Here is a 24,531-nt window from a genome sequence, read left to right on the forward strand (position 1 = left end):
CGCTTTAAGGAACTCTTAGAAAGTTTAATCTCTTAGAATTCATTCTATATTAAATGAAATCTCGGGAACAGTTAATGATAGTAAGTGAATTTGAATTATTGATCTCAAAATTTTTCTTGTTTCAGTTTTTCATATTATCGTTTACAGCAACAGTAATATTAGTTAATTATATAAGATAAAGATACTTTGTTAAATAAATATATCTTTATCTTATCTTATCTTATATAATAGTCAAAAAGGGTTCTTTATTAATATTGAATTAAAATTAAAACCTAGTATTTATTTTTTATATGTTAATTCTTGTAAGCAATACACATTATTGTCTTATAATGAAAAAAGGAAAAAAAAGATATGTCACGCACACAACCATACCACGGACTATATTATATTTGTACCTCTGGAACTAGAAAATTACTTACATATTTTATTAGATTACATTGGCCTTTGTCCCTTACACTCACACTCTCAAAGTGTATGTAGTGTGTTAAGAGAGAGTCTCTTTAAGGCATAGTTTCTAAATGAAATTTATTTTCGCCGTAAAGACGGTGGCCATCTTTCAAGGTTTTGTAGAGGAGATGTCAATTTATATGTAAATGAAGCATAGCCGTCTAGTGACAAAATAGAATACTGTCCCCAGTTTAGAGAAAGGGCAAATTGTAATGTAATTTTCCGTGTATTATTATTACTTATATATTTATTGTCTTAAGAGCGTCCATACCGAAGTTTCCTGATATACCAAAATGTGCCAACAACGGAATTTTCTGTCAATTTTCAAATACAATAGAACCAATATCAATATTTCTGATCAATTCTTTAAAACGTACTCTGCTAATGAAATTAAAACGTTAATCATAAAATAAATTGCACTTAAATTAATTTTGCACCTATTTCATATTTTGCTTTGAAACTTTTCAAAAAAATTTTTTACTATCAAAGTCAGATTTTTCAATGATAATGATAATTTTATTACATTATCAACATTTTCACACAAAGATACAGTTCATAATGAGAGCACCTTTTACATTATCAGTATGAAATATTGAAAATTGTTCGGTTGTTTTTGAAAACTGAAACGATTCTAACGTTGCCAATTCAATTAAATTTTGGTATGAACGCCTCTCAACACACCACACATGTAAAATTCGCGTGACAGCATTTTACGTGTGTTAGTAGGTAGTCGGGTTGAGTTTGGGTAAAAAAGACCTTGAAACATTAAGGGAGTCCTCCGACAATGGTTTTGCGTTTACGTGCGTGCCTGTCATTGACACAGTTCGTTGAATATTCGATATTTGGGTCTGGGGTAGCATGTTTTATAGTAATGATATTGTTATGAAACCATTGTTACCATTTATTTAGCTATATTCAATACAATAGACCTTATATATATAGGTAGATACTATAATAAGTAGGTAAATACATAAATCCTTTTTATAGATTTTATTTTCATATGTACTTTTACGTCACTATTATCGTTTCACAACATATTTTGTATAATATAAAGCTTTAAACTATTTAAAATATCTACAGCTATGAAAGAATATTTACCTTAATTTTTTAAAGGCATAATAATCAGTATGTATCTACTAAATGCTATCTTTAAAAACGATTAAAAACCAATCTAAAATCGAACAACAACAGAAAATCAACGAATACTCCGATGCGATACAATCAATAAAATGTAGTGTGCTCAGTCTTTTTAACTTCCGATTGTTTTTAATAGAATTGTTTATTTCTGTGTAAAATAGAACCCCTCCCACTATAAAAGTGGTCCTTTATTTTCCAAATGCGAATAGGAGCGCTTCTTGCCATTTATATCATTTACCTTTGTTTTACTGAAACATATTCAAGAATATTTTTCGACACTCTTACATAATTCAGTAGATGCTCCCCCGGGTTAGGCACCCGGTAGTAAGATTATTGTGTTTCACGTTGTATATTATTAATTCAGTATTATCTATGTGTTTAATGAAAGAATTTGCCTAATTGATTAACATACGGTGGAAATAGCTGGATTTAGAAACGTAGAATTTTGTTGTTGCTATTATGGCCTTAGTATAAACTATATTATGGCCATAAAGGTCCTATCTCAGGTCAAATCAATTAAACACTATCTCTAGTAGAAATATTTATTTCTCGAATCAACTGATTATTGAAACCGTCTCGGATTTAATAAAATCAGTGGATTATAACAAGTTATAATCGTTGTCGTTACTAATATTATTATTAAAGTTTGATTGTTGCCTCTTGGTGACAATGATTGAACTATTTGTCACTATCCCAAATAGAACGTGTATGCGAAATACACGTTTTATTTGGGAAAAAGAAGTACATAGGCTACTTTTTATCCCAGTCACGCGGACAAAGTGGCGAGTAAAGACTAATGATCATTAAAACATAATAATATAAAGAGTAAAGATTTGATTATTTGTTTTAAATGGATAAATTCAAAAACTACTTAATCGATTTTAAGAACCCTTTTACCTATATACCTTGTTGCTTGATAATGTAGCTTACATTAACAACCAACAACGTAGGCTATGTATTAAATTCGAAAATTCGGTTTACCCGTGCGAATTTGGTAAGAGTCACCAAAAAGTAATATATTTCATTACAAGATTTAAGTTAATAACTAAATGAATAGAAAATTCTAACTAAAATAATGATAGACGAAAAAAAGTCTCATTCTGTTTCTGCAAGCTTTGCCCAAATACCAGTAATATTATGGGACTGTATGTGGCAAAATTTCAAGTTTCTGGATTCAGTTTTGTGCTCAACGCTGATACATCAGACGGTACAAGTTCTCGTTATAAATAGGAAAATTAAGGATATTTGTTTGTTCCCTATTTTACCTTCTATGCTCTTGATTTATTAGTCTCTTTTATATTATGTCCTACAAAGAAATAACTTTGCCACATTCCGGTGCCAAAGTGCAATTGGCAACGACCATAAAAATAAATGTGTTTTTTATACCGACTGTTCTATAACTTATATTTATTACTTTAACAATTGTCATGCCACTCGCTTTAATTGCAATAGTTTTCTAAAATTGGTAATGTCAACTTTTAATTTTCATTCAGAACTTTATTTAGTAGGGTGATCTATAGACGTTGGTTACTTCTTATTTGAATTACCAGCATATTGTTCAATGCATTTTAACGAAAAACTATTATACTATATTAACTTATACTATTTTAATATAGTTCAATAATTTATTGTTCAATGTCCCAGCATAGAACAGACCACTCCTTCCATTCCCGTGGTTGTCATAAGAGGCGACTAAGAGAGGGCGAGGGATGGGCAGCAGCGTCCCTCTTAAAACATCTTCAAAGCAATTCAATAACTTTTTAACTGCGGGGGGATAGGGATTGTTAGAAATGCGAATTACCAGTCCCATTTCTAGCAATATACCCTATCAGGTCGAACTCCACGCGATTCCCCTTGGAAACCATCGTGCTAGATTCCACATATATTCATCATGATAGGCTAAATGACCTGTCTTTTCATTCTCACCTATTATCCCTCAGTGGAGTTCCGCCAGCGTATACCGTTAGCGCAGACGGGGTTACCATCACAATATCATCTATTAATAAAAAGCCTAACAACTACCGGCGAAGCCCCCTAAAAGGGGTGAACAGGCAGCTTTAGCAGTGAACAGTTAAAGGCTGTTACGATGATGATGATGATGAACATATATTATTTACCTGCTGCACGCACAAGAAAAATTTTGCTATTTACGATTAGTAATCATAATTCTTAAACAATGTACCTAATATATATTTGTATATAATAAATTGCACACTAAACATAGCGGTTGGCAACGCAATATAAAATTCAACTTGTGTTTGTACATTTTTATAGAAAATCAATATTGCCTGAAGCAGTTCGCGAGGCTTCAACTTATGTTAGCGTTTAAATCAGTTCAACTTTAGACGAGGCAGATCTGTGCTAAGATGGCCGCTGAGATATCTCAACAGTAGGGCGTTCCAAGCTTTTCTCCGTACATTGGCCTTGTTATAGCACGAAATGCCCGCCTTCGTATTGATTAGACAGGACTGCTGAATGTTACATAAGTAGAACGCGACGCGCCGCAGACTCGTAGACTGCAAGACTAGGTACGGCTGGGTACCTACACCTTGTACCTATGTTAATGTTCCCGTGAAATACCTACCAAAACCTATGAGAATTGTACATTCTTTTCATTCTTACAATTGAATCAATCCAAAAATTTTATTGCTATTATTAAACAAAGTCACGGTTAACAATTAGTATATACAATCAGTTCCAATTACAAGCCCTACGTTTTCAAGGGTCTCAGTATTGCGTTTGACATTTAGAAATACACTTCATACTCTCGCGGGATTGTATTTAAAATTTCTACCAAACTTTGTTGTAAATTTAATGGTTTCAAGTTCTGTATTAAATGAATTTATTGCTAGCTTCGTTTAAAGTCATACCGAGAAAAAAGTAATACAAACGAAAAAGAAATAGACTGAAATAACATACTTACATTCAATTAATTGAAAACCCTTTTTATGTTTTTTTCATTTTATATGCTATTATTTCGATAATGACATGTCAAAATTGCTTACTAAATAGGTGTGTTAATTAAACAGACTCACTTTCACATTTACCAACCAACCAACAAAAAACTAACGCATTTTATATGTTGTTTGGCAAATCCCATCCCATTCTATTTGTAAATTAAAAAAAAAATAGTGACATGATTCGACAGGGACTACTTCGTGATTTTCATTTCACTTTTAAAGAAATTTATGATTTTAATAGTGTACTGTCAATATATTAAAACTAATGTATAGACATAACGAAATATAAACTCTTCTGTGTCTTTTATCATGTTAATTGAATGTAGGGAGACACTCAGTCTGCTCGTTATTGAATCGGGCGCCGAGATAAGTTGACGTTCGACACCCACTCCTCTTGTCTTGCTCTTATCATTGTCATATAAAGTCAGTACAATTGCAGTATATAAAATTATATGTAGTCAACTTGCCGACATGTGTAGAAATGAATAAGTAATTTAATATACTTAAAACAAGAAAATAATACATAACTTTCACACCAAGTCACCAGTCACCAGTGAACGGACTGTGAAGTTCTCTTTCTATTCACTTTCATGACCCTTTTTATATGTACACAGCAATCCCGGAAATACTCGACTTCCTCCCTCTCTTCACTCCCTCTCTCCACTCCCTCATACAACATTTATATAATAGTGACAAATCGATGATAGTTTATTACCCTAAAAGTCTCGAAAAATATAAGATACTAGAAATTTAGGTACCCTTAATGAATCACATTCGTCTGCGAATTGATACGAGTAGTAGAATATTGATTTTAAATGTTTTCGACAGAGTATACGCATATCAAGTCTATAGAGATCATACTTAGAACTAGTCAAACGATCAATTTCTGCCTACCCCATCTCAGAGTGTAATTCAGATTATATATTTCATTTATGGTAGATATTCTACCTATTGTAAGTTTTTAATGCTAAATAAAACGGTAAAAATACTGACAGAAAGTGGTAATCACTGGCTATAGATGTAGAACAGAGCTATGGACATTACAGAATGCGCTGTGATGAGTATGGGACTCCTCACTCCTTGTTATTTCTAAGGACTATGATTGTATGCGTCCGCCATACGCTAGCATATCTGCTTAATGGTACAGACAAAGGACAGAGTTACCCAAGCAGACTATTTTTGTCTAAAATCTTCTAACAATAAAGTTTAATGCAAAATAAAGTAATATACTTGCCTAATTATTATTATAAATATTAGTGTCTGTGTGCGTATATTTGTTATAGATACCTATCTATATAGCTGTACAATACTAAATTCATTCTAATGAAAATAGTTACAGATGTTAATTTGAAATCCAAGGATTTATACGGGATATTCCACGTCATCGATAACTTCTCATAAACTCTCTGCATTCACATGTTATTAATAATCATGATGAACATAACTCATGCTAACGATTTGTCTGCCTGCACCTTAATTTCTAATGAAATCCCGTATATATGATTCATTGTTATCAGTGTTATATTTAGCGATATAATAATAAGTATATTAAGTAGTAAGGCTATAAGCGTAACTATTGTTATTTAGCAAATATCTAAACACATTATCTGAAATCAAATGGATAAATGGAGTTTCTCTTTTACCTTTAGACCGTACTCTAAAATCTTCCAAACTATATTAAAGCAGTTATTATTCATCTAAATATTTATATAAATACCAATTACTGTATAAGCTACGCTCTCTTCGATTTAGAATATTGCAACGCCTAAAATAACATAACCTGTTTATATATGAATGGTAAATATATACATTTCAAAGCGGGAACTCTTCCCTATTTTTATTTTCTGAATATTATATATACAACAATAGCTCTCCTACACAGCCCGTCTGATTGTAGCCTCCTGCGGTCTTCGGAGTAAAAGCTTTTCTGTGTCGATTGGTCTGTCTTTGTGCTCAAGTCTCTATGAATATAATATTAAGTTCCACACTTCGAGCATTTAGCGTCCAAAGTCAACATGGGAGCGTAATTATGTTTGCCTTAGGCCGTGTCAAAGGGTAGCTCATAAATGTACACCCGGCTTACCGTTTACGAACTCCTCTCAGGCACTTCATACTGCTCGCGTGTGGTTTTTAATTAATATTGTCAGATATATGAATCTTTGTTATAGAGTCGTTTGTATTTTCATCTATAAGTGGTGATAAAACCGTGTCTTTTGTCTTAATTTATATTTGTGTCATATAAGGCTTTGTCTCCCACACAATATGATTTTTTTTTCTTTATACCACTGTGAATGACATACAAATTTACTGCTTAATAAAACCAACAGCTGAATGTATAACAGCTAATATTATTAAAAATGAATGTACAAACGCATATATATATATATATATATATATATATATATATATATATATATATATATAATACAAATACTGTCAGATAACCTATTGCGTCAGATAGTGCCCTAGCCGTTTTGCTCTTTAGACTGAAATACTACAACGCAGGCATTGCTGTTTTAGAAATCGATAAGACAGTTTGTTCCTAGGCAAGTTACAAAAACATTCTACTACCCGCAGTGTTATAGAGTCTGTTAATAAATATTTGGCTATTAGAAGTAAAGAACTTAATATAATACTAGCGTCTCTTCTGACTGGTTACATTTCACATAATATACGAGTATAAACTGAAAAGATTAGTTTTGTCTAGATTCAACTGCTCTGCCCAAGAGCAGATGAATCATCATAATGAATTCGCTCTGAATCTCCTTTGAGTCTCCAATGCATTCATAGCCGTTTGTTTTTGCTTCCTCTGCAGTTTGATGTGGTTTCTGATGCATAAACTTTACCTTAATACCTCTACGGTTATTTATTACTGTTTACATTTCCTCTATAAACAGACATAATTTCGTAATAGTCTTTGTGTGGCGACTTAAATAGTTAAGTGCGTTTTGGCTAATTTGATTCTACATACATGAATAGCTCTTTTCCTTTGACTCATACGTGCGGCATAATTCTAATAAAGAGTTACAAAGTGTCTAAATGAAATTTAGCGCAATTGGACTTGTGGGTTTATCTTTTATTTGACTCATTTTTTTTAGTTATTATGATGGCTTTACAAATGGTATCAGATATTAAGCATTTGTATCAATAAAGGTTTGTTTATATATATATATATATATATATATATATATATATATATATATATATATATATATATATATATATATGTCATAGTTGAGGAAATTGGTTAATTATAATTCTAAAATGCTATTTTCTAAACCTAAATAAAATTACAATTGTTACAAATTAGCGAAATTATGCTATGGACAACTTAGAATTAAATTGAAAGTAATTCTGACTAAAATCGGCTTAAACTGTGTTATATAATACCGTATTGAACTCTTTAATGTCAACCCAAATATCTCTGAAACATCTCTCAAAATATATTTGATTCCATTGAAACTATAAATATATCAAAAAGACAAAAAAAAATCGCAATTGTCTAAGATTATGAATTATATGTATTGAATCTCAAATTGAAGCGACAAATCTGTAGACGTCTATACGAAATAAATCAATATTGGCATGCATTATGATGAAATTACGATTATTTATATTCAATCTATGCTGAACGGGCCCGTTCTCTAGCCTAGATTGCGTTATAAGAAGTAACCGCTATAATTTTCATCTATTTTCTCGTCATTCTCATGTACAATCTACCCACTACATAATAAAAATATATTTGATATTATCGCACCTTTTTTCTAATAACACTTAATGATTGAAGCTAATGATTTTTATCCAAAGTATAAAGGGAAATAATCATGTAATGCAAAAGTAGATTATTATCTATTTAAAAATATGTTTAATGCGTAATCCTAATTATTTTTAATGGGTGAAAATAGAATAGTAACACCGACTATTGGTATACACTAACGAGGCATCAGTGGAAGATGATAGGTAAGAATGAATGCAGGTCAGTTGGCCCACCATGATGAATTTGACAAGAATTAACACGATAGTTTCAAGGGGGAACCATGTGAAGGTCGACAGGTATATTGATAGCAATAGGGACAAACCTCCCCATTACTAACAATCCCTTCCCCCCCAAATTCGTCTATTAAAAAAAATTCTGTATATTACAAAAATAATTATCAAACTCTGTTCAAAATTGACCATGTAACAACATACACATAAAAAATACAGACAACATACGGAAGTCACTTTAAAATTAACAGAACTTGGTATACAATCAGTATTTTATAAGCTTTTAGTTTTATTATGTCTGGCAATCATTACAGCTCAAATGGTCATCAATAAACGCTACTAACGTATTCAACTGTATTCAAAGAGGACTACTATCGTCCCATTATGATGTAAATTAGCATGAACCAGAGTGCACAAGTACCAACGGCCATTGTCAAGAGTTCCATGCGCGAATTTCATTCATGCTCGTGCGGCACACCCACGCGCAATTTGTCATCCTCAGGTTACCGTTTAATGAGGAAAGAGAACATGGCTGGAATTGCTGGCTGGCGGACTTGTCTTTATGGCCTAATTGCTTTGGACGAAGGGCCATGGATAGGAACTATGCATATTATAATAACTATATCAAATTTCTCGATATAGTTCTTCATACTGCTACTTACGTTCTTCTTATTCTAATTTAATATAAAGGCTTACAATAATTGAAATATATTAATTTTGGGAAAACAAAAATAGTATACTTTGTGTACCTATGTTCAGTCAGAAAATGTCTCTACCTATAAATGATATTATATAATAAATTATTTATAACAAAATTTTGATGTATGTACATATATGTATTGCCATCAGTATTAGACTGTATAATAGCGGATACCGTGGGGAGTGCTCAGTTTCCACCAGCGCACACCGCTTCACCGTTTTGACAAAATTGCACTTGATTATACAGTGTCGTTTTAACCTAGCTAGTGTCCACTTTTCGTAGGTAACCGTTTCTGTCACAATTTGTTCTGATTTACGAAATAAGTTCTATGCTAACTCACGGTTTCCCGTAATTATCTTTTTGTTTTGTTACACTAATATCTTTCTGCACATAATTCCGCAATAAATGAGTAAATGAATTATTAATCAAAGATTTGAATTACTATTTGGTTAATTGATTGTGAATTCATCAAATACTAGATCTTATGTTTCTCATGAACTCATCCTTATTGCATAAGGATAGTCATGAAGTTGCATATATAGTGTATATATATCCTTTTCTTATAGCGAGAGTCTCGTTTCCTGAAGAGTGATATTAATGAATTGTTAAGAAAGATAATCCACAACATAGTGATAAATCAGTATCTTTCCATCCCTTCGCTGCAAAATTTGAGAATACGCAATTTTTTTTGCAAAAGTTACGATCGCGCAAATTAATTTTTCTCGTATTTTATATATATACTCATACTAAAATGTGTACCGTTAGTATTGGCTTAGTACGAATAATGGCAATTAACGAGTAACATGTTTAGATTTCTATTCGTTTCATCTAAGCGTTTTATCTGGTTTAATTTATATTTCATTGTATTCCGGTATAAACAGAGAACTTACCACTTTTGACAGCTGAAGTAAGTTTCCTTAGTCGCTTCTTAAGACACTCACAAGAAAGGAAGGGGTGGCTATTCTATTCTATGCCGGGACCACACAATGCTAATTAATTTATACGTTTCGTACAAACGTTGAGTAATTCTATTTAAAGTTATGAGATATGTGCATTACACAAATTCTCTTACAAATTATGTCATTTCTTTAATTTAGTTGTCTTATTATTCATATAAAATTCCTTTAATATGGTTTTCGTGTACATGAATATTAAAGGGTAGCTACTAGCTATAGCTTTGGTTTATGAGATGCCATCAAGCTCGTAATTGAATTATGCGGTGCACGGCATTTCTCGCGTGCACTTAACGCTGCCCGATTCGCAGATTCACATAACGTAAAATGCCCTAGCGTTTAACACGTCACAGACTCACGACCCTGTCCCCAATACGAGCTATGGTGGAGTGAGGTGATGTAATAGAAGCTAATCTATCCGATGCTATTTTAGGGTTTCATAGACAAAATTAAAATGTAAAGTTTGGAGTCTAAAGGTTTGTTACATCGTCATTGATTCATTATGTCAGTGAGACATCTATGCCACTAACAATTTGGCAGTTAATGTATGTAAGGGAAAAAGAAAAAAAAAATTAAGTCGTTGGTTTAAGGACAGCTGGAGTGATTTAGCATTTTCTTTTAATGTTAATAATAGTTGTTTTAAGATAAAGAAAATTGTAATTTGAATAGAATATCGTCGTTGAGGCAGGTCACATATGAATGGGTTGATTGAAATTTGCTACATAGGTTACTTCTATATTCGATTTTATTGAATTTATTCCAAAATTACAGCTTAGGCAGCGCTCATTATCAGTAAGTAGTTGTCAATCTTGATTATGAGTTCGCGTTGAAATGTTTGTCCTGTTTCCTACTCAACGTCAAAATATGTCAGTTTTAAATTTCCGATTAACGCTGCGGTGGAAACGCAATTAACGAGCAAACCTAATTAATTAGACAGACATTAGAAACGCGTCTTCTGACCTGTCACATTGTATTAACAATAGGGAAGATTCTTAATTCGCATATATTTTTAGTGTATATCTTGCACGATATTTTCTCAAATTTTGAACCGATTTTGATAAGTATTTTTTGCAATCGGATTTACTTCGGTGTTTGGCCCGTATTAATTTAGTCACGGTTGAAGTATTAGCCATTTTTTACAAAACAAAATCTTAAATTAATAATTACTGGTTTTTATCCGCGACTTCACCTAATTTATTGGGATATAAAACAATTTATCGGGATGCCTTTGTTGAGCATTATAGCTATCAGCTAATGCATCCACTGATAGCCAAAAAACAACATTAACATATTAAAGAAAATAATAAAAATCTATTATAAAATAAATATTGGTATATTATTATATTATGTATTGGTATATAATATAATAATTATCAAATACAATGTATTATCTGTTCACGTACTATCACGCAATTGATCGAACAATGCTTTTTCAATCGCTAACACACACTAAATCAATTGGCAAAAGAGTGTTCAACTTTAGCCCAGTTTATTTTCGCGTACACCGCGACTGCGCGGTCTCAATTTTATTACATAAGACACCTATCAATGGAATTGATATTTTAATGTAGTTAACTCAAACGTTTACTAATGGAATGATAATAAACGATTCGTCTACGGAATTTAGGTGTTATTAATTACGCACTGAGCACTTCCGGCGACTTTATAAAAGGAGCTTCTAAATTCGCTGGTTTTTGAGTAGATTTTTCTCATCTTTCTTGCAATCATATAATCTTTTTAAAAGGCCGGTAGCACACCTGCGCATGCCTCTGGTTTTATAGGTGCTCATGGGCGGCGGTAGTCAATTACCATCAGGCGAACCATATGCTCATTTGCCCCCTGTGTTATAAAAAAATTAACATCGTTTCCTCGCCTATTGGTCCCGTATAATTTTTTTCGATATTGTAGTCGCCTTATTTTTGAGAAACAAAATTTTAAATAATTCTTTATATATTTATTTTAGCTATATATTCTGTATGAATTGCTCCTAAGTAACTGTCTAACTGTTTATTTGAATTTGGTGGAAACATTACATGCAAATAATTTTCGCTTTAGCACATAATTTAAAAAGCAATACTTTTCAAATCGACGTTTGACTTAAAAGCCTTTTTGCTCAATTCTTTTAATCTAAATAGAAATATATCTACTCATGTGCATATATGTAAATTATAAAAAAATATATATTTAAGGTCCTACAAGTTATTCTTCAATAATTCATGTAATATTGATGCAAAAAATGTTTAATAAATTATTATCTAGCAAGACTCTAAAACATATAATTAAATTAATACAGGCAGTATGTCCCCATAATGTTTTACAGGAAATCCCAAACCAACCCTTTGCGGGGATCGTCTCAAAACATGAAAGGCTTCCGTCCATTGGTCAGTTTTTGCAGCGGAATTATGTAACCAGCCACGCGGTTCTTTGTTCCGTTTGTAATGTAACAAAATCCATACCCTTCTATTATTAGCCTATTATTTATCTATTTATTCTTCAACATTTATATCTTGTTAGTAAAATACTCACTATATTAGTATATTATGAAATCTGCGACTTTTCATTATGAAATGACGTCACTTGTGAATGACCCATGCTCTCTAAACATTATTTCATTCAACCGTTTAAGATAATTAAGTGACTAATTAACTAAGTGATTTAAAAAGCAGGACTTGTCAATTCGATGTTCAACTTAAAAAACTTTTTTTTAAAACTCAATTCCATAAGTCTAAATATTAATAAAGTTTATTTTCCTTAAACAAAGCCAATGGTACAATATAACTATGACCCCATACTAGGCAAAGCCTGTCTCGTGGAAGTCAAAGCTAAAAATTTAACAATTATGGTGCGACGAACAGGGTTAATTTAAATATTGCGTAGGTGTTTGTATGGAAATGTGCATGTTTGTGTGTGTGTGTGCGCGCGTGTGTGTGCGTGTGTGCGTGCATGCGTGCGTGCGTGCCTGTGTGCGTATGTATATATATACATATATATACACAGGCGCATACAGCAATGATGATTCTCCATGGTACATTGATCGATATGTAATTAATATGCCTAATATCACTTGAAATATGCAGTATCTTTAGTGATTTTACTAATGCTCTAATCTATTAATTAGTAGTATATACAAGCTGAAATCTAAGTCATTAGCATCCTTTTACCATTGTAGATCCCTAAATGTGAAATAAAACATTTTTCCCAAGAAATGAAACGGGCGTATAGATAGATAATATTTTATATACTACACTTTTTAAAATCTTAGCATGTATTTTCTTTATTTATTTCCATATATAATTAATTATTACAAAACCTTTTTATTCTAACTATATTTATCTATGTCAAATAAAAAAAAAGACAGAAAAGACAAAAATCCAAATTCAATAAGATTTTAAAAAATCCTAACATTTCTCTAATCACATTACGTAATATTGGATTATGGGAACTCTCTCTGGGAACGTTTCGTTTCGTATATCGATAAGGTTTCAGATCTTATTTCACGACATCTATTCCTATTAGCTAACTACCTACAACAAATTTAACTGTCCTACCAAAATAAGAATAGGACAAATAAAAAAATAAATTGGCTAAATCGTGGAAAATACAAATAATTTATATTTTACTCTCTAAAAAGAAACATCTTCATTCAATTGCGACAAAATTAATATGGGAACAAATTAGGAAAAAGTCGCTGTGGTTGAAAAAATAACTATAAGAATTGGCTCAGAATGTTGATTGAGAATGACATTATAGATATTTTTCAGTCGTGACGCAAATAATCCTAAGAGAGTCAAGGTTTCATTTTATAGTTTACATATCGCTTTTTGTGGAACTACTATCAATCTATAGAGACGAGTCGTGTGCAATTTTAAAAAGTTTCTACGAACTATAAATCTTATCTGCTGGTATATATTTCTAATAAACTTCCTTCGTATTCACCTTCAGACTATACACGAGAAGTGAGTGAATCAACAATATTGGCGTAGCAACGTCCATGACGCCTTCAGTTTATATTTGCTCATATTCGTTTACTCTATAATAATTTCATTGACTGAAATATTTTACAGACCGTCCCGATTCCGTATACTAAACACAAAGTAAAGAGATACAAGCTGTCAGAGTTCACCCCTTTGCCGTCCATTTTAGATGCTCCCAAGTCGAAAATAAAAATGGGCAAAAAATGCTCAATTACAAATGTTTATCGTAGGTATGTCATGGGTTTTCAATTTTTTTTTATTAAAAAATGGAAGTCAGTCTCAGTTCAATTGGCTCTTTCAACCGACTTCTAAAGGACTATCTAAATTAGATTATATTTTTTTTTATGTTTGTTACCTCGTAACTGCGTTCGTTATAAACCGATTTGGAAAATTCTCTTTTTCATCTGAAATTTTTTTACTTATATATTCTATGAAAATTTCATCAAAATCAGTTCAGTAGTTTGTTTTTTAAATAAAAATAACTATTTCTGTCACAATTGAAGTTAGATTTTTGTGGAACACAAGAAATTGAGTATACGTTACACAATATTTTAGTAAATTTTGCGTCAATTTCAATTTTCCATTTTACAGTGGACATGGTTTACTTCCGTGTTAACAATATTCTCCCATGTGTCCACAATAATTTTCTCACGTTTGAAGTAAACACGATTAAACTTATTTTTCGGTCAAACAAATCTCATTTTCATCTAAATAGTAAACAGAGTTTAATTATTGAGGTGGCATTTGATGTATCTGATTGACAGTGATTAAGGATAATTCGAAAATGTGAACTGGTAGCCATAAAACATCAAAACATAATCAAACCTATTTGTCGTAACAAAAATACACCCTACAGTGCAGGACATGAAAGGCTTTTCATAAAAAGTATAATAGTATACATTATTATTTTCATAAATTAATATCTAAGTAATTATTGAAGTTACCATTTAACATTTTGAGTTTTTCCCACTTACAAATACTATGACATAACAAAGCCGTTCTATTTAGAGTTATTTTTTTTTTAAATAAAACATTTTATTACAAAATGTATATGAACAGAAAATTAAAAATATTTTACACTATAGATATTTATACCAATTTACATAATGAATATGCATAGGTCATTGGGTATCTAATTTAGAAATGGGAGACAATCGATATGGCGCCGTATCCATTTAAGAACCTTTATCGTAAAAGGCTCTTAACACACACATTTTCCTCTAAAAGGCGGTTGCAAATCGGTCCTAATTGACATAAATGCTTCATCAGGACAACGAATAATCAAGTCAAATGCACTGCTGAACATTTTTTCCAATTAGGCTCGTCCACATTTTTGAAGAATCATTTTGCTACACAGTCTTTGATCATCCTCATTATCATCGTAATGATATCAGCCATTAAACGTCCACTGCTGATAAAGCAGAAGAAAGATACACTACACTAGATTCCACACTTGGCAGACGAGTTGGCAACCGCAGTTAACTTTTGGTGATATTTTAAGAGTGTCTACTGCTGCTCATCCCTCGACCATTAAGTTTCCTTAGTCGCCTCTTACTACACCCACGGTAAAGGAAGAGTTGGGCTATTTAATGCTGGAAACACACAGCTATAGTCTTTGATACATAAATTTTCGCAGCATCTTACGTAATACGTCTATCTTCGTGTGACTTCATATTTTCCAGAAGGTAGCTCTATATCTATAAATTATTACATGACAAGCTTTTGCAGCTCTAACTGAACTATCTGAACCTTTTACTTCGCCTTCTATCGTAAACATATATACCGACAAAAGAGGAGATATTTGTAAACACATTACATTGAAAATAATTTAGAATATTAATCGCGTGTCCACAAAAAGATTTTGTTTCCCGAGAAGCAATTTTTTTTGTCTTGCGAACAGTAACAATCAGCACTTCAGTAAACCCTATTTATTATAAAAAGAATTGTACAAAATTGTTTCAGAATTGTGCACGTAATCGCGTTTGCAACAAAAGTCAGACAAATTGAGAATCTCCTTTTGGAAATCGCTTATAAATGGAGCTCGCCTCAGAATATTGTCTCTGTGCCCATTCCCTGTACGCAAATTTAATACCCGAAATGACTACCGCGCGTTATTCACTTTGGTTCCACCACGACTCGGCTCAAAGTGAGGGAAAACTATTATCCTCAAATATATCCAAGAAATGCAAAAGTTGATTTCGTGTATAGTAATAATAATAATAAAAGATTACAGCTATAGATAAAGTTAAATAAAGACGAGCGTAATATTATACAGTTTATAAAGTTTGTAAAGAAATTGTAATGGATCTACAACAAATGCAAAGGGATATCAAATTCCAAATATGTTAATAACATCATTGACTAATTTGAATATTTACATTGTATTGTTTAAATTCAACAAACATTGTATACGCAATTTAGTAATTCTAGATTTCCATTTATTTGTATTGTACACTAGCTGAACCCGCCGCAGACTTTATTCTGTCCAAATTCTTCCAGCTTTATCACAGGTTCTACTTTTCTTGAAAATCTTAATCGTACTATTACGAACATTAAAAAACACACGCAACTCAGTCCAGTTCCGGTATTTACTACCAATATTAAATTGATATTTTTATAAACAATACATAGTATACAACTTTTTAGTTTTGCTTTAGAAAAATAAAAAATGAAGAATGCTCGCACTATTCCTCAACTGCAACGATATTGAAAGTACATTAATAATTTCATGTATTAATTAATCTATAATACACTACTAAACATAATAGCAAATGTATTTGTTAATCTAATAGTCCATTAAGATGAAACATGAAATTTCATCAAGAGTACTAAAGAGTAATCTACCATGGGCCAGGCTCATTAAATCACGAGATCCCCTAGCCGCCCTTAAACTTAATGTCCTTCATGTTTTAAATGCTCAAACGTTTCCCTTAAATGTTTGTTTACCTTCCCATAATCTTACATCATTGTCATATTAGCCATTAACTGTCTACTGCTGACTATGGGCGTCCCCCATAAGAGAAGTTTTGCCAGTAGTTGCCATGCTTGGCAGATGGGTTGGCAATGCCATTACAGTTAAGCTTTGGTGATGTTTAAAGAGGGACGCTGCTACCCATCCTTCCTCGACTATTAAGTTCCTTTAATAGCTTTTTACGATACCCACAGGAAAGGAAGGGGTTGCCCGGTCTTTACCACACGGCAATCCTTACCATTCAGAATATTATAAATATGAGGTGTGTTTTTTTTTTTGTTACCTTAATGCATTAATGGTTCAACCGATCAACATTTTTTTTTTAATTATGAAAATGGAATAGTAACGCCGCCTACACTATCGGTAGCTGGTAGGGTGTCATTGAGCGATGATAGGTGAAGTTAGGTCATTTGGCTGTTCGTGACAATTTCACCAGAAATTAACCATTATGGTTACCACAGGGGGGACATTATAAAGCAGTTATTAAATTTAGTAACACGTATTATTTAGGATGAAGTTTTACTATTTTCTATTTCAGTCACGCGTACGAAGTTGCGGTTAAAATCTAAGTAATATATACATATAGTCACATTGATGTCCTGGCAAAATGACTTCGAAGATTTATCTTCGTAATAATTTTACCATTTATATTTTGTAATATTTGTCATACATAAGTTTAGCGTAATAATTAATGTATTGCAAAGAGAATTCAGCATAGAACTTTATGATTACTTTATGATGTCACTATTATTGCAGTCATATAGAGTAGCTTTATGACATTTTATTAATGTTTATTTACCCTCAAGTCAGAACATTTGCCCTATATAGTATTCTGAATTTTTTACACGTGGAAAGGCCATAAAGTTTGAGGAGTTTATCTATATTATTTATCTAGTTGAATTGTACTTCAAAATGTTTTCCTAATATCTCAGACAGCTTAAATTATGTCTTGCTCATGGAAAGCCTTAAGGTTTCTATGAAGAAGCTTATAACAATTTGTTAACGTTTATTTGTCCACAAAATCACGCAACACTTGCCCAGTATAGTATTCTGTATTTTTACACATGGAAAAGCCATTAAATTTACGGGGTTTATGAATACTTGATTCAGATTTATTTATTGACAATTCGTAGGCCACAGGAGTAATTTTATCCTATTTAAATTATACTTAAAAATTACTGTCTAATATTGCAAATATATTGCGTTTTTTGGGTAAGGAAAGGGAATGGAAGAATGAACCGCCTCATCCGTTCCCGTGGGTGTCGTAAGAGGCGACTAAGGGAACTTAATGGCCGAGGGATGAGCAGAGTCCCTCTTAAAATATCATCAAAGCCTAACTGTGGTTGCTAACCTGCCTGCCAAGCGTAACAACTACTGGCAAAACCCTCATTATAGGGAAGGCTATCTTCAGCAGTGGACAGTTAATGGTTGACATGATTGATGATTTCGTTTCTTACGCATGGAAAGACTTACCATAAGTTTAAGGGGTTTATATACACGTTTTGGCAGCGTGTGCAACGTATGGCGAACGTGGGCGTCACGCTAGCTAGTACCCACGTTTACCTTCTATTTCGATGCGGTACTCGCCAAGCTATTTCTGAAGCGCGTGGATTGCGGTCTAGGTGTTTTACCTAACAATAGATGATTTACAATGCACCTATAGTAGATATATATGGTATGACTGAAAGTATAACATTATAGAACAGGAGGATAATTCATCATAACAGTTTTACCCACGATAATTTTATAATGTCAGAGTTATTTTAAAATTTGGGCGAAACGCTATTTTCCTTCCTTATTGTTCACATTATACTTTAGAGGCCATAAATACGGGGTACTAATTAAAACATTTCACCAGATTGTTGATATTATCACTCTATAAAATTATATTATAAATGCATGTGTTGTTTTATAAACAAATTATTAAGCTATGATCATATAATAAAACGGTGCATAGATGTATATTTATTACTCTCACTGTCAAAAACTACTTAAAAGAGGTTTGGTACACAGGTAGATTATATTCTAACTTAGCACATAGGATACTTTATATACTTACGCATATAAAATCGCGGGACACAGTTAGTATATAATATAGGTCTTAAATCAGAACCCTTTTTTCTTTTTATTGTATAAAATTATTAATTATATAGTAGTAGAGTAGATTGCGGCTATTCCAATTTTTTACTTCACGTGTTTCCAAACTACTTTTCTTTAGAATTAAATGATTACTTTGCATTGTAAAAATTTTCAAGTATGTGTCAATGGTATTTTTCTTATTTACCAGTATATCTTTTTATTACTCGTCATCAGAGGCAGAAAGAACTTGACAATGGTCTTGTGCAAGTTCCAGTTTATATCAGCTGATATCAGTCATTTGATATCTACTTCAGTCTCAATTGATCTCTTCCACATATTTCTAGGAGGACGAAATTTTCTCTTACCATCTGATTACCACTTAATACCTTGCTTGGATATATAACGGTCTGGTGTCTGCAGCAAATTTCTAATTCATTTCCTTTAAAACACAAATATTAACGAATCTTTTATTCACCTAACGTGTCAATCCTTAGTTCTATATTGACCCGCAGGTCCTAATTCAATATGATCAATCGAATGTAATATAATTCCATTAAAGAACAAAAAATGCGTGAATAAAATATTAAAGAACTTTTGTCCGTGAAGAAAACTTTACCGACGGATCGGGCTTAATGTAAAAAGTTAGTTCAACACAATCCAGTTAAAATGTAAATGCGCAGGATTCGAATAGAGCGTGAATCCGCGGCCTATTTCTACTACATATTAAGTTTTCTCAGAGAATACCAGTTTCACTTTATACATAATACAATCTGTTTCATTGCGTAAAACTTTACATATATTGAAATAAAAAGATTTGTGCACTACATCACAGTAAAGTGTGTTATTCCGTTTAAAATGGTATTTGACAATTTGTCATAGTATCTCGAATATTACCTGGCCTAAGTTAGCGCTTTTTGTAACTAGTTAGAGTTCGTTAGCTCGTCAGACCGCCAGCTTTATTTATGCTTCCACTTGAGCCAGTTCTCCGACTCTGAACGAACAACTCAATATAAGCTTTCAGCGCTGTTTTAAATATGACTCGGTTCATAGAGTTATAGTCGATTTATTACCTCGTTCTGCAAACTTTTAATTTAATTTTTAAATCCGCCTCAAAGCATTCAACGTCACAACTGCTTTAACAACTTTTCTTTCACTTATAAATAAAAATGAATAAAGGTTTCCTATAACTATTATATAATACTTAATATTATATAATAATTTACAAGCTAAACGTAACTAGAGTTACCGTGTCAGACATAGATTATCATGAATACGTGGATTAGCACGTGAATACGATATTAGTCTCAACTGAAGGGCTGTTGCACAGTATGTGCTCATAGTTTAGTTTAAATAGCTCATATAAAGGGCAATTTAGAAAATAATTAATGTCGGTGGGCCAGTGTGCGAGACGAGTTAGGTAACTGGCGGCGTGAGAGAGCGAGACTCGGCGCGCGCCGGCACCACTATTGATCGTGGGGAATGACGCCCGGGGTGACCCAAATAGAGCCTCCGTGCACCCTCCGCCCCAAACCGAGCGCCCCTCACCACCACCCTTCACCCGCTGGCCGCTCGACGACGAATTTTCATATCAGCCGGTCCTTCACAGCGAAGGAATGGCCCGCTGCCTCGACTCTGATACTAATGTCTTATATAATACATCAAGAACGCCCTGTTGAATTATCTCCGCTAAAATCTCTTTGTCCTTTTGACATTTGACATCTGTTGTATAGACGCTTTCATACGCTTCTGCCCATTAGAAGTTCTTCTGAAAGTTAAGGTTACTTGTCCGAGAACAACAGTACGGCCTGTGGGGAGCTTCGCGGGGTGCAGAAGTTTGACATCCTCAAATGAAACTTTCGAGGTCACTTTCACCGCCAGTTTTAAGCCGTCAACGTTAAAGCGATGAAGTAATAATAAAAATGTTTACTAAAATGAGCTGAAACTGATGGAAACTTGTTTATAAGCTATTCGTGTATAATAGACCTACAACACGCAGGGAAACAAGCTTAGTAAGGTTAGTAACTGACCTATGCCTGGGAAACACCCCAGCGCAGCGAACGGTGCATGCGTACTTTAGTAATTCTACAAGTAGGAACTGACATATTGCAGCAGTTGTAATTTGTTTTTAAAGAGAAAAATTAAAAGAACTGTGAATTTCAGTAATTCTATTTGTATGCCTTTCAAAAACCTCTACTAAATATTAGTATAATTCTAAATTTAAATTTAGAATTTATTTGAGATGAGATTTTGTAATTCCACTTTTGATGATACACTACATATGCTCTGTTTACAGTTGGCTGTTTTTTTTTATGATTTAGAAATCCTAATTCTTAATACTTAACTGGTATACTTGCATATATTGTCTACGAATGAACATACGCCTCTCCCGTGAACTACCACACATTCTTGTTTATTGAAATTCAATAACTCGAGCGAACTACTCCGCTCCGTTTAGGTAGAATACCTACTTGATTCATTACAAATAAACATTTCTATAAAAAAAGAATTAATTAACGGATTGTTAAAAATACGCTTTGAATTGAGTGAAACAATGAGGAGAAAAATCCTTTTGTTTAGCATTTCATTTCAGACTCGGTAAAATGAAAAATACGCTCACAGCGAGGGCACGACGGACGCAGAAATTGAAAAGTGTGCAACTCTGCGTTTTATTGTCTTGCGACCAGCCATTCTACCACCGGGTGCTTGAAATAAAATCTCCCGCTGTCTACCCCTACAGTGTTTTTTATACTAACAACATATATCCATAACAAATTACATCGGTTTGCCTGTATTTTATACTATTTCACCGTAGCGAATATCATTTATCACCAACTGGGAAAAACAGCATTCTATTGAGCTTCAAAAGACGTTCTCTCCATAATAAATGTTCACAAGGTCAATAGGGTCTTTTAATATTGCATTTTATGAACGTCCCGGCCATTGGACAAGCCGCCCTTTTCCTCCTTATAAAAGTTCGGTAGCGGAGTTACGTGCCCAAGTGGTGTGGGTTGCGGACCGCTGGGCATTTACCGATGGTGATACGTCTAAATTTGCTGACGTATAATTACGCCGGACCAACGTCAAGTAGCGGAAATTAATACCTGACAGGTGGCGCACCCAACACCCCGGAAATGTATCCGCTAACTACCGTTTTCACCCCTTGTTAATTTAACTTCGATTGTTGATAATCTTCTTGAGTAAAATATATAGTTATTTAAAGCTTAGGGAAAATATAGGTTCTCTATGGAAAAGCGTCAATTCAGACGAACGATTGATAGGTTTTAAAAAAAAAGTTCCATTCGTTTGAATTATCATATGACCAAATTTTAAGATTCTTGAAATCAAGAAATGCTGTTCAGAATCAGGATATGTATACCAAAAATATTATATAACATTCATTTCGTTTCGTAAGTACATATTATATTTTAATGTAACGATTGCCATTTTAATTTACGTGTACTTTAGTCGAAAAAGCTGGACTAGTTTCGGGACCATCCGGAACACTTAGTCATGAGCGGCCCGAGCGCTAGCGGCACAACATATATACATAAGTGAAACCGGTAGTTATTACTTTAAAGTGATGACTCAATAAATAACTCGAATAATATTGATGCAATAAAGCACAAAATTAATAATTAGTAAGTGCGTCTATGGGGGAGGCTTATGCTCAGCAGTTTACGGATAATGACTGAAATAATGATGATGATGAAGTGTGTAAAATTAATTAATAACTTTCTATGGATCATCACAGAAATAGTATAATTTTTTAAGCTATAGATGTAAAAATGTATTTAATATAAATGAAAACTAAATATGTACATATATTCTTTATACAGTGCAAATTCGTATCCCCAAACCTAAACGCATTCCAAATGCAGCCTTTAAGAGATATGAATTCATACGAAAATTATAATAAGTTTGCGAAATGGTAATATAAACGCTAAGAGAACAATTGTATAAAACTAAAGTAATTACGCTAATGCACATACTTATTACTTACAACTTTCATTATTAGTGTGGTATACCACACTAATTATTACAATTATGATTATTTCTTATTAGATAACAGGCCTACTCGATAATAACAAAATAATACACCAGAATGGGGAAAACAATTTTTATCTAATCACATCGTACAATACTAAAATACCCCATTTATTTCTCCCCTAAAAACGACAACATCTCTTTTATGGGTAGCAAATGCCATCGAATCACTCCTAAGAGTTCTTAAGAACCTCGTTTAATTTTCGTTAATCCCCCCTCGCGAGAAGCAATAAATATTTCTGTGTACTTTCCCGTCTCAATCAACTGTTCAAATATCAGTGATTGTTTAAGATTCATATATATTACGCCCACCCTTGGTTTATTATATGAGACACATTACATGCTTGTCCACAGCACCTACCCTACCCAACGTGCCATAAACGATTTAGAATATCGACTTTCTAAATATAGTACTAGAAATGCATCAGTAACTTGCAAATAATAAAATTGTATATTTTGATTAAAAAATATTAACCAAACCTAAACAAACTAAAACAACCAAAAATGTTTTTTTTTGCAATATAATGTACTTTTGACCGAAATAAGAATATGGAATAGGCTTACCATATAATTGAAATCCCAAGGTGTGGGTAATTTGAGCTTCAGATTTTTCCACACTGATATTTCTTTCGGACAAAGGATTTAATGGACCCTACATAATACGTCCAAAGCCCCTTTCTGGTTGTAATGCCGCTTTCTATTCCTCCATGGTGGGGTAATAAATTTCGCGCGTGTTCCACAAGGCGAGACCTGCGGATTTAGTTCGCGGGTATAGCGGCTACTTTCAGTGGCCCCCTAGTAATAAAACATTTACGTCTACCAGTTATTTATATGCGAATGTTATGACGTTATCATAATGCAAATGCAATAAAACGCGCGTAGATATATTCACTGGCAATAAAATTCTTCTGCAGACATTGTAACGCAAACTCTATGTCAAAGTTGCATTTTTACAACACGGAAAAGATACACATTACCCTTTTTTAAATATACTTAACAATGCCTTTATTTATAAGTAACACAATAAGTTTTTTATTTAATTTTATCTTAGTCATATTGCTAGGTAACCGCTTTTACACTTCCGAATAAGACGTCTGCCAAAACTCAATATTGCATTAGGGCTGGGAGAGACAACCCTCCATTCCAACAAATGTGTTATACAAAATTGTAGCGTATAAGAGCTTCTGATCCACAGATAATGATATGTACATTGTGTACCTAAAGATCACCTCGTAATATAAACATAAAGCCAAGTAATACGACATTATTCTTATGTGGG

General features: G+C 32.8%; 1 protein-coding gene across 5 annotated transcripts in view; it reads left to right on the top strand.

The window, feature by feature from the left end:
* Positions 1–24,531, top strand: part of LOC113519629 (sodium/potassium-transporting ATPase subunit alpha) — a 62,791-nt gene that overhangs the window by 16,256 nt on the left and 22,004 nt on the right. The gene's annotated exons all lie outside the window — the stretch shown is intronic.

Source organism: Galleria mellonella, unplaced genomic scaffold (assembly GCF_026898425.1).
Source record: "Galleria mellonella isolate WM207_F2 unplaced genomic scaffold, CSIRO_AGI_GalMel_v1 utg65, whole genome shotgun sequence".
NCBI classification, from domain to species: Eukaryota; Metazoa; Arthropoda; class Insecta; order Lepidoptera; family Pyralidae; genus Galleria; species Galleria mellonella.